General features: G+C 33.7%; 2 long non-coding RNA genes across 2 annotated transcripts; both read right to left on the bottom strand.

Annotated features, from left to right (window-relative positions):
* Window positions 1–181: 181 nt before the first annotated feature.
* On the bottom strand, window positions 182–1,092 carry LOC120151519. Its single transcript, XR_005518623.1, has 4 exons — window positions 986–1,092; window positions 656–880; window positions 374–576; window positions 182–290 (listed from the first exon to the last, which is right to left on the bottom strand). It is a non-coding gene; the product is annotated as an uncharacterized LOC120151519 (long non-coding RNA).
* A 558-nt stretch (window positions 1,093–1,650) lies between these two features.
* LOC120151549 lies at window positions 1,651–2,178 on the bottom strand. The gene is made up of 3 exons (XR_005518625.1): window positions 2,089–2,178; window positions 1,872–1,990; window positions 1,651–1,790 (listed from the first exon to the last, which is right to left on the bottom strand). It is a non-coding gene; the product is annotated as an uncharacterized LOC120151549 (long non-coding RNA).
* Between the last annotated feature and the right edge of the window lie 14,001 nt (window positions 2,179–16,179).

Below are 16,179 nucleotides of genomic sequence, written 5' to 3' on the forward strand. Positions count from 1 at the left end.
ACTCTTCCATGCCTGACTGTATATGTATAGCTCTATGAAGAAAGTTGATATGCTTGTTAATAATAGAAACATAACTCTAGTAAGCTTTCTATGTTTTTCTACTTAAATGAATTTTCTAAATTATTTGAATGCCATTCAAATATTATATTTTTTCAATCGAGTACAGTTATATTCCGTTATTTTTCACCAATCGTTTTACAAGCGACATCTTCGATGCATCTCCCCCGATTTCTTCGAAAACCACCAATAAATTCTGGGTTGGTTTCAACCAGGACCTCGGAACATGGTACCTGAACAAACATTCACAAGTTTCGAAACATAAGTTGACGCATTTCGGGACAAGTTCCCGTGTGAGGGGCTTGTAGGTACATACCATTGTTGAGAAAGACTGCCACAACCGAAATGACATTTGGTTTGACGAAATGCACCGACGTAGTTGCATCCGCTACAATTACCGTTCGCGGGAGTAGTCCAGTACCGGCCTATGCTCTGTCCGTTGATCCATATTTGGCCTTTTCCCATGCTCGACATGTCCAAAGATAAGGGATCATCTCCTTCCGGAGCATCAAAAAATGCCTGAAAGATCGTACAGATTCAGTTAAGCTACATCGAATGCCTGAACACGCCTATATAAATACATACACAGTTTCCGTACCTTGTACCATGTTAATGGATGTTGTACCAGAGTTGCCAACGATCCTCGAATCCAATCGGTTGATTAGATAGAGGTTGGAGAACCTAGATTGTTGGCTTCTCCTTTAAGGCCAACTTTGTATGACCATTTCTGCCAGGTTAACTGCCTTTTTCCTTCAACTAGCCCTTGTAGAACAACTGGTCCTAGGAATCCTATGTTCCATGTCTCAAAATGTGTACCAATATTCTACAACAGAAAAAAGAAATCGAACATGAAATCTGAAAAAGAAATCGAACACGGATGTTCTTCAGTATGGTGCTGACACATTACAATGGAATTTGAAGAACCGACCTGCAATCCGACTGCTATACTGAGAATCGAGATTGTATTCGCTCCAGGGTGCAGGTGGACATTTACTGTAAAAGAAAACCTTCTCTTTTTCCGAGTCCCGAAGGCCGATCCTGTAAGTTTAAAGCATTTGAAAAGGGTTTTCAGTTTGATCAACACATCAAAATTGCTTTGCTCTGAAATGTGAAGCTGAATAATGTAACCTGTAAGCAGTCCATTGATGAAAGCATGAATGCCCTGCCCTGCCGATTGCACGCTGAGGGCGAGGGGCGTGTCGTTACGAAGAAATGATGCGGATGAACTTATTTGTAAACTGGAAATAATCACCTAATCAGTGATTGAAAACATTTGATTCGGTTTCGAGATGTGAACTACGAACAATCATTCATTATTTACCTGGTTGTGTACCATAGATAATCACTGGTATCTCGAGTAATGTTTAACTGTTCCAAGAGACCCCTGACCGTCATGGGTGATTCGTCCTCGACCGAATTTACATCTTCATTGAATGTATCCCAGGATTGCAGCTTCACATTCATCGGCACCATTTGCACTCGAGATGATTCAATTCCGACCTGCAAAAGAGAGATAGCATCTAGCTTTATAGTCTTATTACATTAACCGAAACCAAAGAATGCAAACCAATCACTTACTTCGGCAGTGTTGAATGGCAATCCAGGGGGATGCTAATGGACCAACGGGGAAGGTCATAGTGCATATTATTGAAAGTCACCCTTGCATTCGACTTCAAATTGTAGTTGGAGAGAAATGCAGCACAGCCGCCAGACTTGGACGAGAAAATATGTGCCTGACCACCGTATTTACGGTTGCAACAATCACATTCAATCAAAAGAAGCATAAAAGAATTCTAGAATGAATTTCAGGGAACCTGTTCGTAGCTTCATAAAGTGACGACATTCGGATCGGAAGTAAGCAGAGCTTTTTCGCACAACTTTATCACCTTATGAAGTTCCTTCAGATGATCATACTTCGGTTGCCTAATCAAGCCTGTCAAATTACAATATACCATTAGTTTAGAAAAAGATTTAATGTTCGGAACTCCGAGTACAAGTCGAACGGTTCTACTTTCGGATTAGAATTCTTACCGTATTCATCAATCGGAGCATCATAGTCATAGCTGGTAGTAATAAAAGGTCCCCCAGAAAAGAGAATTCTACTTTTCCCATCAATGAGAGGAGCCTTCCTATCATAAGTAACAAAGCACTGAGTCAGATTTAGACTGAGAAACACCATTGAAATGCATAGAGAAAACCAGTAGTGTGAAGAAGAAGAAGCTGAGTTAGCTTCCATTTGTTTCAAGCTGGAAAGAGATAGACAATGAGGTGAAGTGTGAGAAAATGAAGGGAAAAGAAAACAGGGTTTTGTTATACAGTACCGTGTGCTGTCACTACTAGTACTAATACCAATACCACACAACAAAACCCATTCTTGTCTTTCATCGTGTTTCCCGGAAAGATCAACGAAATGAAAACAAATAATTGAAACGAGATTTTGGGTTTAGGATTCTTTTGGTTCTCTTCCATTTTTTAACCTGTTTTTGCTTTTCCACATATAATAATTTCTTTAACTACTTATAAAGTATACGATCATATTCATGAGTAGGCCATGTTCCAGCTTGTAACTTTACCACACCATTTTTGTAACAGAAAAAAAAGTTTTTTTCTTCAGTTTTGGGATTTGATTATATCACGTATAAGATGTGGGATTTCACCATTCAAGGAAAGCATGAGGTTCCTGTTTGATGATTTCACTTATAATATATACTTTTTTGGCTTTAAAGGTTATTTGCGATAATCAGTCGAATTTACTTATTAAATCAAAAGGAAAGAAAGAGCGACACAACAATAAATTAGCATGCATCACCTTAAATATGAAGCAAAGAATGGAATGATTAAACGAATCATATACTTTGTGATTGAAACTTTTTTCTTCATATTCTCTTGTACTTAATCATAAGGCTAATGAGAGTCAAATATGTTAAACAGAAAAGGAGTGATGAAGAGAAATAGTGGGTGAACTTTAGTGCTGATTTCAGCTGCCTTTTTGCAACAGTAGGTGACCCACTTGAATTCGTCCCCATGTGTATGCCATTCTTGCCCACCTTATTGACCTTAACAAAGTTATATATTTATGGAATATGATTTTTATCAAGGATTAGAGACAGGTGTCTTATTCGGTGCTCACATGCATTCAAACTGAATCTGATCACGAATCGAATCAAACTTTTATACAATTAATAAAATTATCTTTAGCACAGATCAAATCATTTCGGTAGTTAAGGAATTGTTATTATTCTTTGATGTAATAGGGTTGCACACTCCGTATATAAAAGTATAAAAGTTCATTAGCAAATAATTAAGAGCTTTTAAATAAATATTATATTATATTTATTCCGAATTTATAAAAAAACAGAAAGTACAAAGCTGTCTTGATATATTTTTTCATTTACAAGACTTGAATTTTAAACTTAAGAGATATTGAACTCCTAAACAATTGAAATAAGTAGCGTTGATTGCTTTAGAGTGTCAGGTTTACTACTATTAACGTTGTTTTCATTTCATAATTCAACGTATATATGTGTTATTTTAGGAAAATATTATGGAGAAAAAAAAAGGAAATGCTGATACTTTGAAAATTATTTAGAAATTTATATGTGATTTTTATAGTAATTATCGAAGTCATTTGTAAATAGAGATGGACATAGGTTAAGCTTGTTAGATATTTTTATCTACACTATTCCAACTTGAATATTACATCTGATACTCGATTTAATTTGAGTTTAATTTTTTTTTATCTAACCCAAAATTTGATCTAATGTTTAGGATAAAAATCTTCACTTAGCCCAATATATATTATTACAAGGGTTATATTCAATTACACAATGTAAAATTCTTTGATTTTATATAGATGACCATTGAATAAGTGAAAATAGATGATTAAGATTGATTCCTTTTTTTTTCTAGTGAATATCTTCACATTTCCTACTGTTAATCTCAATCATCTATTTTCACTCATCCAATGAGCCTAAATCTGTGCAAAACTAAAAGAGTTTTACATTGTATAACAGTATCCTATCTCCTACTACAATTATCCTTAAATTAATTATATTATTATCCTGTTTTTGCTTTTCCACATATAATAATTTCTTTAACTACTTATAAATTATACGATCATATTCATGAGTAGGCCATGTTCCAGCTTGTAACTTTACCACACCATTTTTGTAACAGAAAAAAAAGTTTTTTTCTTCAGTTTTGGGATTTGATTATATCACGTATAAGATGTGGGATTTCACCATTCAAGGAAAGCATGAGGTTCCTGTTTGATGATTTCACTTATAATATATACTTTTTTGGCTTTAAAGGTTATTTGCGATAATCAGTCGAATTTACTTATTAAATCAAAAGGAAAGAAAGAGCGATACAACAATAAATTAGCATGCATCACCTTAAATATGAAGCAAAGTGTCACACCCCAATATGGGGTTAGATTTCTTATGGTTTAAAATGTGAAATGATATAAAGTTGGTTGGAAAATAATTGTCTTATTAGACCATTATTTTATTAAATAGATTGAGGAAGATATAGTAGGTATAAATGGACAAATTTTTGGGTGGATTAGATTAGTGATAATGGCATTGTCTGGAACCCATTGCTTCCAGCTTTCATTTTCGGCAAGTATCCTCCAAGCTGGAAATCAATTAAAGAAATTAATTGCTTTGTCATTTTCCAACAACAATATCCATTTTTATAATAAAATAGAAGGTGACCTTATGATTCCATTTAAATGGCAGCAAATATCACTGATTGTTCTCAACGAAACTTTTGGTTCTCGGTTCCAATGATCTGGACGACCGTTGAGAAATAGTAACGGTGGAGATGTTCCCAACAACAAGGCGACCAACATATCTCGGAAGTGACTCTATCCATCGACAAACAAAGGAGATCGGGGAAGTTGAAGCTTGCGATGGCCGAAACTTCTCTTGTAAATTTACGATTATCCAAGGAGTTTCTTGATGATTGGAGTCCGTATTCTTGACGAGGAGACCAAGATGCTTAAGTGGTGAAGTAACGGGTTAGACCGACAACCGGCGGCGGCGACCATCGTGGTGGTCAACGCGTTTGGCTGTTGGTCGTTGAAGCTTTCCTGCTTCACTTTGAGAACACGGTAAAGCTTAAAAAAAATTGAATATATTAAATGTGTTTAAGTATAAAAGTTAAGCATTTGTTCAGAGCACACGTGATTTGAAAGAATTATTGATAAAGTGAAAAAAAGGGTAAATTACTAGGTGAATCATCCAAGTTTAGTAAAAGCTAACCTTATTTTCTAGTTTCCATATTGTTATGATTATGACATAATGGTTTCAATAAGATCAATTTAGTCCTTGATTTTAGTAATTGAATATATATAGTGGCTCCACAAGTTTTTAGTTTTATCAATTTGGTTTCCAAATTTTTAATTAGATTCTAATAAGTTATTTTTTATGGCAAGGAAAATTATTGGAAGTCGTATTTTTACGATAAATTATCCGTGTTCGTTAGAAAAAGATTGGAAGCTAGAAATCAAGTTGGTGAGCTGGAATTTAAGACTAATATTAGGGGTTTTGTTGATGTTCCGATTTTGAGGTTCGTTTCGCCAAATTCAAACCCAGTAAGTTGTTTTTCACTGATTAATCATCCGATTCGATCTGTTTTTCGGAATTAAGCCTCGTTTTTTTATGAAATTTATATTGATATGTATATGAGGAATTATTGGAAGTTGAATTGAAGATCAAAGGCGTTCGAATGGAATTTTTATGGTCGATCAGTATTGCACGGAAATCGAGGTAATACTTTACTACCTCTTTATGCTTTATGGAACATGTTGATAATGGATAAATACATGGACATATATATGATTGGTCTATCATGTCTGTTTGATTATGGATGGATTCGAACCGAATACAATTTTAAGTGATAAATTAGTTAAGACTCTCTTGAATTACAAGTTCTGTGATTGAGTGATAAAGGAATTAGTCCTGACTATGTGAATTATAATTTATCTCTATAAAGGTACTTGGATGATGAAATTATGAGAATACTCCGTAGTGAAAAATTATGAAAATACCCTTATGTTGTAGGATAACAAGAATTATCCCTGGAAGTTGGTTAATAACTCTGAAAAGATATATTGATCCGATATAATTACAGATGTGCATAAGAAATAATGATTTTGTTTATAAAATTTGGATAACTGGTTTTAACACCAAAAAGGGTTTGCGCAATATGCTAGAAGTTTGTTAAGGAATAATTTAAAGATCAGAGAATGTTCGGGAAAGCAATTGACCATAGGATCTTTAAATTATAATTATTTTCGTTAAGAGCTAATATCGAAAATTATCTGGTTAAGAAATTACGAAAATGCCTTGAGAGGTAAAATAATCCGAATTCATGATATTCCGTTTGTAAAATCTGAGAAGACACTTGACCCAAAAATATCGGAGTTATAAGTAAATACCTGAAGAATGATTTATCAATGATGCTCTTTTGTCAGAATTGTTTGAAAGGATTGAAGTAAATGATAAGTTTAAATTTAATAATAAGATCGGATAGAAGGAAATGATTATGATACAATGGATATGTGAAATGACCAAAATACCCCTAGTATGGAAATGACCAAAATACCTCTAGTATGCAAATGACCAAGAATTTCACCAAGCTCAAGAATGATTGAATACCCTTGAGCTCTGAAATGAATGGAATAAAACTAAGCACCAAAATGACCAAAAATACCCTTATGACCTATAATAAGTAAATGTCTTGGATTAATTAAGAAATCCAAATAAACATGGATGTTGTGCTACCAGTAAAAATTATGGAATGCAACTTAAGTGATCAACCAACGCTAGTGCTATATCATTACCTGAATGATATAGTTACCACTTGAATGTTTGTTCGTCTTCTCAAATTTGGAGCGATGATAATTCTGGAAGTACTTGGCTCAGCTCAACTCTAAAGCGCATACAGTACTAATAAGTGGGTATTCGTGAGACAAATCAACCACGAATACCAGAATGACTTTATTATATGACTAAATTGAACTGAAAGGAAGTACAACATGTATTTGAAATTCAGAAATGTCTGAATTATTCTGGAAAACTCTAAAGTAACTGAGATAGACTTGCTTACTAAACGAACTAAGTAACCTCAATGACTGAGGAGTAAATAGGTGATTTGATGAGTTTGGAAACACTGTTGAACTTACATGATGAATTGTCATTATGGGTTATGAGCCATGGATCAAGTACGTCAGTATTTCCTGACATTGTTGAAACGTGGAAATGAAATAAAGATCGTTGGAAGATTTATTCAGTGATGATTATGGGGATGATCTATGGATCTGCATTATGGTATTAAAGAGTGAATACACTGGAAGGATAATGAATTGACTTGTTGACATGCATCAGTTTGAGAGTTGTGTAACTCGAGTGTTTGATATGATCGATCGTAGATTGTAAATGACTTGAATCTTCGATTCTATATTTCATCTAAAATCACTTCGGTCATGTTTGGAAAAAAAACAAGTAACGCAGAAGGAAAAGATTCTGAATATCTCATTTGGTTCAATTGGGCTGAAATCCTATTAATTCAAAGTATATTCCTGAATACCCCTGATTGCTTGGGTAATGGAATCACTTGCAGTAAATATGAATTTAGAATTATTATGTATAAAGGTTCCTGAACGTTTTCCTAATGCACACGAAAATATAGTGGGATTCTAATGTATCAACCTTAAATGTCTGGCTAGATCGGTTAGTAATCGATTCTCCTCAATAGGACCTTATTCCTGGAATTCGATCAAATGTCATAAGTTTCATGTTATCCAAAATGATAACTACAATGGCCTCTGAAAATACTTGGATTCTCTAGTGTGTTCCCTACTTATTACCGAATTCATTTGGTTATTGTTTTATGGATGCACCAATTTAATGTGACAATTTATGGAATATGGCTGCTATCTAATTTTTGTTTTGAAATGGTATATGATTACCATGTTTTTGGATTTATGGAATTTATGTCACGGTGCAATTGAATTTTGGAATTGAATTACGATGGAATAGCTCTGATCAAGCTAAATGGGCCTAATGTGACTCTTGAGGGCCCCAAGATGTTTCATTAGGTCGGCTTTCCTTTGCTGTGTGCTTTGGGTAAGCTATATGGACTTATTGACTTGGGCTTAAGGATACAAGCTTCAGAGCCTATCCTTAAGTCGGCTTTCTTTTTGCTATGTGCATAAAGTAAGCTATATGGAAAATAATTTTGAGAACTACTGATGGTGTACCAGAAAAGGGTTTAAACTATGATTTTCAAAAGTTAAACTCTTTTACGAAATTGTTATACTATTGAAACACACTAGACATCCTATTCGATCTCCTGAAAATGTCATACTTTGAAAGGTTTCTTATGAATTGAGATTCATGGTTTCTACTCGATGAACTTCTAAGGGAACCCCAAATTATTCTGCAAGCTGGTATACGTATGATTCAATAAGGAAATTATATGGCTTTCCATTTATCTACATGTCATGTAGCATCATCTGGTAGTTCTGTATTACTGAGCTTTCCAAAGCTCACTCTATTACTCACATTTTCAGGTTAAAACAATTGTACCAGTGCATCTATCGACTTCAGTAAGGGAGTTCTTCCGGCGTGGTTGCAGAGGATGGTACTTGTGATTAGGGGGCATGTAATTGTATTTTGATTTATATACGAGTTTGGAAATCTGTTTTATTTTTTAAATAGTGATAAATGATTTTATAAGTTACATGTTCTGATAAAAAGTTTTAAAATTTCCGCTATTTTTTACGGTGGGTCGCTCCGGTGGCCCTAATGTGACTTCCCGAATCGGATCGGGCAACCGCATCGGTTTGGGGTGTTACACAAAGAATGGAATGATTAAACGAATCATATACTTTGTGATTGAAACTTTTTTCTTCATATTCTCTTGTACTTAATCATAAGGCTAATGAGAGTCAAATATGTTAAACAGAAAAGGAGTGATGAAGAGAAATAGTGGGTGAACTTTAGTGCTGATTTCAGCTGCCTTTTTGCAACAGTAGGTGACCCACTTGAATTCGTCCCCATGTGTATGCCATTCTTGCCCACCTTATTGACCTTAACAAAGTTATATATTTATGGAATATGATTTTTATCAAGGATTAGAGACAGGTGTCTTATTCGGTGCTCACATGCATTCAAACTGAATCTGATCACGAATCGAATCAAACTTTTATACAATTAATAAAATTATCTTTAGCACAAATCAAATCATTTTTGTAGTTAAGGAATTGTTATTATTCTTTGATGTAATAAGATTGCACACTCCGTATATAAAAGTATAAAAGTTCATTAGCAAATAGTTAAGAGTTTTTAAATAAATATTATATTATATTTATTCCGAATTTATAAAAAAACAGAAAGTACAAAGCTGTCTTGATATATATTTTTTCATTTACAAGACTTGAATTTTAAACTTAAGAGATATTGAACTCCTAAACAATTGAAATAAGTAGCGTTGATTGCTTTAGAGTGTCAGGTTTACTACTATTAACGTTGTTTTCATTTCATAATTCAACGTATATATGTGTTATTTTAGGAAAATATTATGGAGAAAAAAAAAAAGGAAATGCTGATACTTTGAAAATTATTTAGAAATTTATATGTGATTTTTATAGTAATTATCGAAGTCATTTGTAAATAGAGATGGACATAGGTTAAGCTTGTTAGATATTTTTATCTACTCTATTCCAACTTGAATATTACATCTGATACTCGATTTAATTTGAGTTTAATTTTTTTTATCTAACCCAAATTTTGATCTAATGTTTAAGATAAAAATCTTCACTTAGCCCAATATATATTATTACAAGGGTTATATTCAATTACACAATGTAAAATTCTTTGATTTTATATAGATGACCACTGAATAAGTGAAAATAGATGATTAAGATTGATTCTTTTTTTTTCTTCTAGTGATTATCTTCACATTTCCTACTGTTAATCTCAATCATCTATTTTCACTCATCCAATGAGCCTAAATCTGTGTAAAACTAAAAGAGTTTTATATTGTATAACAGTATCCTATCTCCTACTACAATTATCCTTAAATTAATTATATTATTATCCTAAATTGGGTCAAATACGTATGGGACTGAATATTGATAACGCCAATTGCTTATTCTGTGGTGCTGAGCCTGAGACTCGTAACCATCTGTTTTTTGGATGCGGTTTTGCTAGGGATCTGTGGGGAAATGTTTTGTCTTTGTGTGGGATTAATCGCCGCGTGAGTACTTGGGACAGAGAGTTGATATGGGCTTCTCAGTTTCTCAAGGGTAAGACTCTCATTGTTCTTCTGCTGAAGTTGGCATTTGTTGGCCATGTATACAGCATTTGGAGGGAGAGAAATAGCAGACTGTTTGGGGGTAGAGCCAGACCAGTGGGTGAAGTACTAAACGACATCTGTGATTCCATTCGTATCCGACTCAGCGGCTGGTCTATTAACAGAGTCGATCGGAGGAATGCTACTCTCTGCTCTAGCAGGAGCATCTGAGCTAGCTGCTGTTTTCTTTTCTTGCTCCTTGTTGTCTTTAGTTGTGTTATTGTTGTTTATGTGACTCTCAGTCTCTTGTAGCAGGTTTCTCCTGCTTTCTTCAAAATCCATCAAATTAGAATAAAATATTGGTTTATATCTATAAATATTAACGACTTTGATAGAATCATCCTCTTATTTGTAAGCCTAATTAGTTTTCCATGTTGAGTGAGTTGTAAGTAGAGAATTTTCACCTATTATAAGGATAAAGAAAAGAATAAATACCCACTGCTTTAAGATGCAAGCTGTGGACTGTATAGCAAATAATAGAGAACTTAGAAAATGACATCAACTTGTTCTGTTTCATTATCTTCTCTTGCATGAGCCATGCTCTAAAAAGTGTCAAATGAGATGTTCCTAGAATTGTGAGTTGGAAAGGGTACACTCTCCTCCGTTGTGTTGAGCTCAACGGTGAACGTTTCGATGGCTGATAAGATTCGGCATTCTTTACTCCATCCTTAAGCAATGTCTGCACCAAACGTAGGGAGAGATATTAACTGTAAGTCGGTGAACTCGTGAAAATGCCATTGATAACAATTGTATGTATGAAACTTGTAGCAGCAGCAACAGAAACGACAAATATTCTCGTTTTAATATGCTACTTACTTGGCTAAAACCAGCTAAAATGAAATTACGCGTTAAACCACCTTCGAAGCTTTTTCGAACTTTGCTTTTCAACATCAAGTGTTTCAGATTTCGGCTGTGAGAATTTTGATCGATATTGTTCGATTAGCAAATCGAGTTTGTCTACCACATCCCGCCCCGCTGGATCTTTATTCTTTTTTGGCCTTTTTCTTTTTGAATTTGTCTCCGTGTCCCGTCCCTTTGCATGTTCTTGTTGCGTCCTCTCTTTAGGCTTGAAAACTGCTTCCACCTCCTTGAACTTCAGTTTGTGGGAATCCATAACGTTTTCTTCAGCCGTATCCGAACTTTCAACGGCAGCTTTCTGGCCACTCTTGCGATCCTTGGATTTACAATTCGGTCCTTTCTTCTTGTTGGAGCCTTTCAAACTCTCTTTCGAAGGAGAATTTTACTCTTATTGCTTTAAGTTCCTTTGTTTTAACATTTCCTTGTTCCTTTACATTATCTAACACATTCTCCTCATTGTGTTAGTAGGATAAAAGAATTTGCATACTCATTTCCTTACATTCTCGTTTAAATGGAGTCGTATCTTTTGCTTGACCTCTTTAGAGCTTTCTAAGTAATTATTCTCATCTTTTTAGTGATTGAATTCCGACATGAACATTGAAAGACTTCTTGGTAACATAGTTTTAAAGAGTACAAAATTAACTTACTTGTCTCTCGGTGTATTACTTCCTTGGAGTGACTTGTGAGATTTCTTTCTTTTTATTATTTTTTTTCTTTTTCCGTTTTACATTGTTTTTTTAGTGTTGTGATTTTCAGAATATTCAAGCCAAAGATACCATGATCAAGCATTCCATACATAGTTTAAAGAGTACAAAATTAACTTACTTGTCTCTCGGTGTATTACTTCCTTGGAGTGACTTGTGAGATTTCTTTCTTTTTATTATTTTTTTTCTTTTTCCGTTTTACATTGTTTTTTTAGTGTTGTGATTTTCAGAATATTCAAGCCAAAGATACCATGATCAAGCATTCCATAATTCTATGGTGTGGAAGACACACACACCTAGTATGAGTGGGAAACCAAGATCAAATTCATATTCCACGACTACAAGTGATCCGAAGAAGAAAAAAATATATGTAGTTACACATGGATTCGGTGACAAGGCACTATATTGGAGTGTACAAGTTATATGTGAAAAAAATCCAATCAAAATCTTTATATAAACTCAAATTTAATATGAGAGAATGATTTGTTTCAAGTTACTACACCCAAGAACACAAACAAAAACTTCAAAGACAACCTTCGAGATTCGTGGAGGTTTAATATTAAGAGATGAAATCCTTAATGCGACGAGTAAGCTATTGTGACAAATATTACCACTGTTACTGATTCATGGAAGGTCTCAATCTAGACATTCTTGATGAATTTGATAAACAACACTGCGAAGATCTTCAAGATGCACTACAAAAAGCCATCACAATTGAAAACGAAAAACAAAGGAGATATCGATTTAGAGGCAAATACCAAGGTATTTCAAATCATTCCACATATTCTTCTACTCCACCTTCTATTTAGGGCGTGTAAAAATATTTGATCCAAATTATATGATGATTCGATTAGAATATTCATATATCTAATCTGAATATTTTTCGAATAATTCAGATCGAATACCCGATAGAAAATCGGATAATCAGATTGGATATGGATCAGAGAAATCTCAATTTGAGATTATCCAAATATCAAAATAAAAATAAATAAATGGGCCTTGAGCCCAGTCCCAAAAGCCATATCTTTCATGAGATAATTAGAGGCCAAGAACTACTGTTGCCTAGGTAAACCCCGGAGTTTCCAGGCTTGTAATCGACTTCTTCAAGATTGATAACCTCTCAACAAAGAGTTGGATGGGCACTGGAGCGAATCCGGCAAGTTTCGACCCAACCCGATCGGGTTTGATTTTTTTTTTAAATTAGGTTTAAGTCGGATCGGTTTGGATTTTTTAAAGATTAGGTTCGGGTTGAGTCGGGTTCTGGTTTAGGGTGAAAAAAATTTGACTTGACCCTACCAGAAAAATAATATAAAGATACCTTATATATTTAGGGATAATTGCAAGAATACCCCTCTTTATATATTTTTCAATTAATTCCCTATTTATTAAATAAAACTAATAATTTTATATTATTTTGGGTAGGATCAGGTTGGGTCAGAATCGGGTTTATCTCAAAAGTCAGGTCGGATTTCAGGTCAGATAGAATTACTCTAAACTCAGGTCGGCTATAGTTTTGGGTGAAGATATATAAAATTTTTGGATTGGCCGGAAACCCGACCCATACCCAACCCTAACAAAGAGTGCTAATTTCTTCCCTAGCCTCAAAGATACTTTGGGGGGTTTAAAATGGCATTTGGAGCTTAACTCTCGCAAAACTTTCAAAGCTCATTAATATGCAAATGAACACTTTTATCATCTTCCAAAGAACTACGATCCATATGGTTGAAGAAGTAAAATGTTAATGGAATGGATTTAGAAAAGATTGTGGTGTTTGTGATGATAGAAGCAGAGACAGAATCTTTAATGAGTAATAACAAATTTATTAAAAAAGGCTCTTGTGTTTTTGTTATTTAGTTGGTTCATAGAACCAACATTTTTATTTAAAAGTTTAAATCTGAATCGAAAATCGTTTCCCTGCTTCTTTAAACATTTTTGTTTGACATAATTTTCTCTAAAATAGGATTAATTTTAAGTAAAATAATGATATGTTAGGATTATATATTTGAATATTCGATCCAAAAATTCGGATATTTGTTTTCAGATCAGATTCCGATCACTAATTTAGCTATATCCAATATTTTGGATATCTGAATTTTTGGATCGAATCTGATATCCGAATCTACACACCCCTACCTTCTACCACGGATAATGAATCGGACAATGACATCGATGAATATGATGCTAGTAGCATTGCAATGGACGATAGCAATCTTTAGTCATTGGAAACAAAAGATACACTTGAAAATCAAGTGATGACACTTTGTGAGGAGGGTGAGAAAAAAAAAGAAAAAAAGATGAAAACAAGGCAAAAACAAAAGAGGTCACAACCCATAAAAACCAAGAACATGACCCACTGGAGGTGAGTGAACCTGATTGGGAGAAGAAAAGAGTGATTAAAAATACATATGCGAGCACAAAAGGATTGAGAGAAAACCTTTGTTGAATTAAGATTTTGATATAACTGTAATTTGTAAATTTGATTTTGGACTTAATTAAATTTATAAAAAAAATTATAAAAAATAATTCAAAGTCCAAATTAACTTGAAAAATATGTTTTAAATGTTTTCCAACTTAGTCAAACCTTTTAAAAAAAACATACTCGATTGTTTTCGCACTTTAAAATCAAGTTTCCAAGCTTTTCTGACTCAAAGGATTGATCCCTTAGCAGAAGGATCGATCCCTTCGACCAAAGGATTGATCCCCTTGAAAAAGGATCGATCCCTTGGATTCCAGTAGGTTTGGGACTGATCCCTTTACAAAAAAGACCGATCTTTTCCCTTAAATGATCGATCCTTTTCTTGCAACGGTTAAATTATTTGAAAAAATGATCGATCTCCTATGCAATAAATGATGTTTTCGGTTGTAGGTAATGACTATAATGATCTCCAACAGTTCAAAACGACTAGAATTGGTAGAGAATGTATAAATTGAAGGTCAAAGCTTCCCAACGTCAACAAGAAACATATTGAACCAACCTACCAGCTTAAAAATATTCATTTGTGCTTAATTTGTCAAATTCTTTGTTGTAAACACATTTGTGAGCTTCATTGTTTATTTTGCTCAAGTGTGATTTTGGTGAGAGATTAATTAGCGCAAACACATTTTCCTTGTGAGGTTTTCTCTTTGTTTGCTTTATTTGTAATTCCTCTTGTGGAAAGAGTGTAAACAAGGTTTTGGGGTAAAAACCTTGTGGGTTGTTGTAAGGTTACACCTTATCCTCAAAGGTAAGCAAATCTAGTGGATTTGAGAAATCCTTAGTGTGGATACAAAGGTAATGGATGTAGATTTTGATTGACAAAGTCATACCACTCTAAATCCTTGTGAAATTTTTTTATTTTTCGATTGTTTCCACCAAAATTCTTAAAAGGCCAATTCACCCCTTTTGGCATTATTCGATTGATCGATAAAGCTAACAATTGGGATCAGAGGGGATCTCTATCGATGGTTTAACAACCTTGAGAAAGTCCTAGGAGATATCTATCAACCAAGAAAGATGACTTCAACCTCCAGTTCCTATTACATTGAAGATTCAAAATTGGTCAACAAGCCACCATACTTCAATAGAGAAAATTACTCCTATTGGAAAAATATGATGGGTTTGTTCATTCAAGCCATCGATCTTGAAGTTTGAAATTTGAGACCATGAATTCCAAATATAAGAAAATAATTTCTAAGTTTCAAATTGAAAATGATTCTATTTTAAAGGAAAAATAGATTTTGAAAATCAAAATGAAATCTTGAAAAATGAGTTAGTTTTTTTTTTTAAAATTAAAATTGAGCAATTTGAAAAAGAAAATCTTAATATGAAAAACAAGCTTAAAATTTTAGGAAAAAGAAAAATAAATTATTTCTAACAATTCATCAAATTCATAATGGAAAAATGTTCACACTGCAATTATCATGGTCATAATTCTAATACTTGTCCTATAAAGAAAAATAATTTTTTTATAAAATAAGAGAATTATGGGTTCCTAAGGGAACTATAGGCATTAAAACTAACAATCAAGGACCCAAAGCAATTTGGTTACCAAAAATCAAGTAAATGTCTCTTGTAGGTGTGTTGGAACAATTGTGAGCAATGACAATGAATTTGGAAGCTCTAAAACACACTAAAGAATGACACTTGAAGAAAGAGAGACCTAAAAAATTAACCTTAATTTAAATAGTAACAAGTTTTAATTTCATGCAATTTTGTGCT

Source organism: Hibiscus syriacus, unplaced genomic scaffold (assembly GCF_006381635.1).
Source record: "Hibiscus syriacus cultivar Baekdansim isolate YM2019G1 unplaced genomic scaffold, ASM638163v2 tig00111059_pilon, whole genome shotgun sequence".
In the NCBI taxonomy this organism is placed as follows: Eukaryota; Viridiplantae; Streptophyta; class Magnoliopsida; order Malvales; family Malvaceae; genus Hibiscus; species Hibiscus syriacus.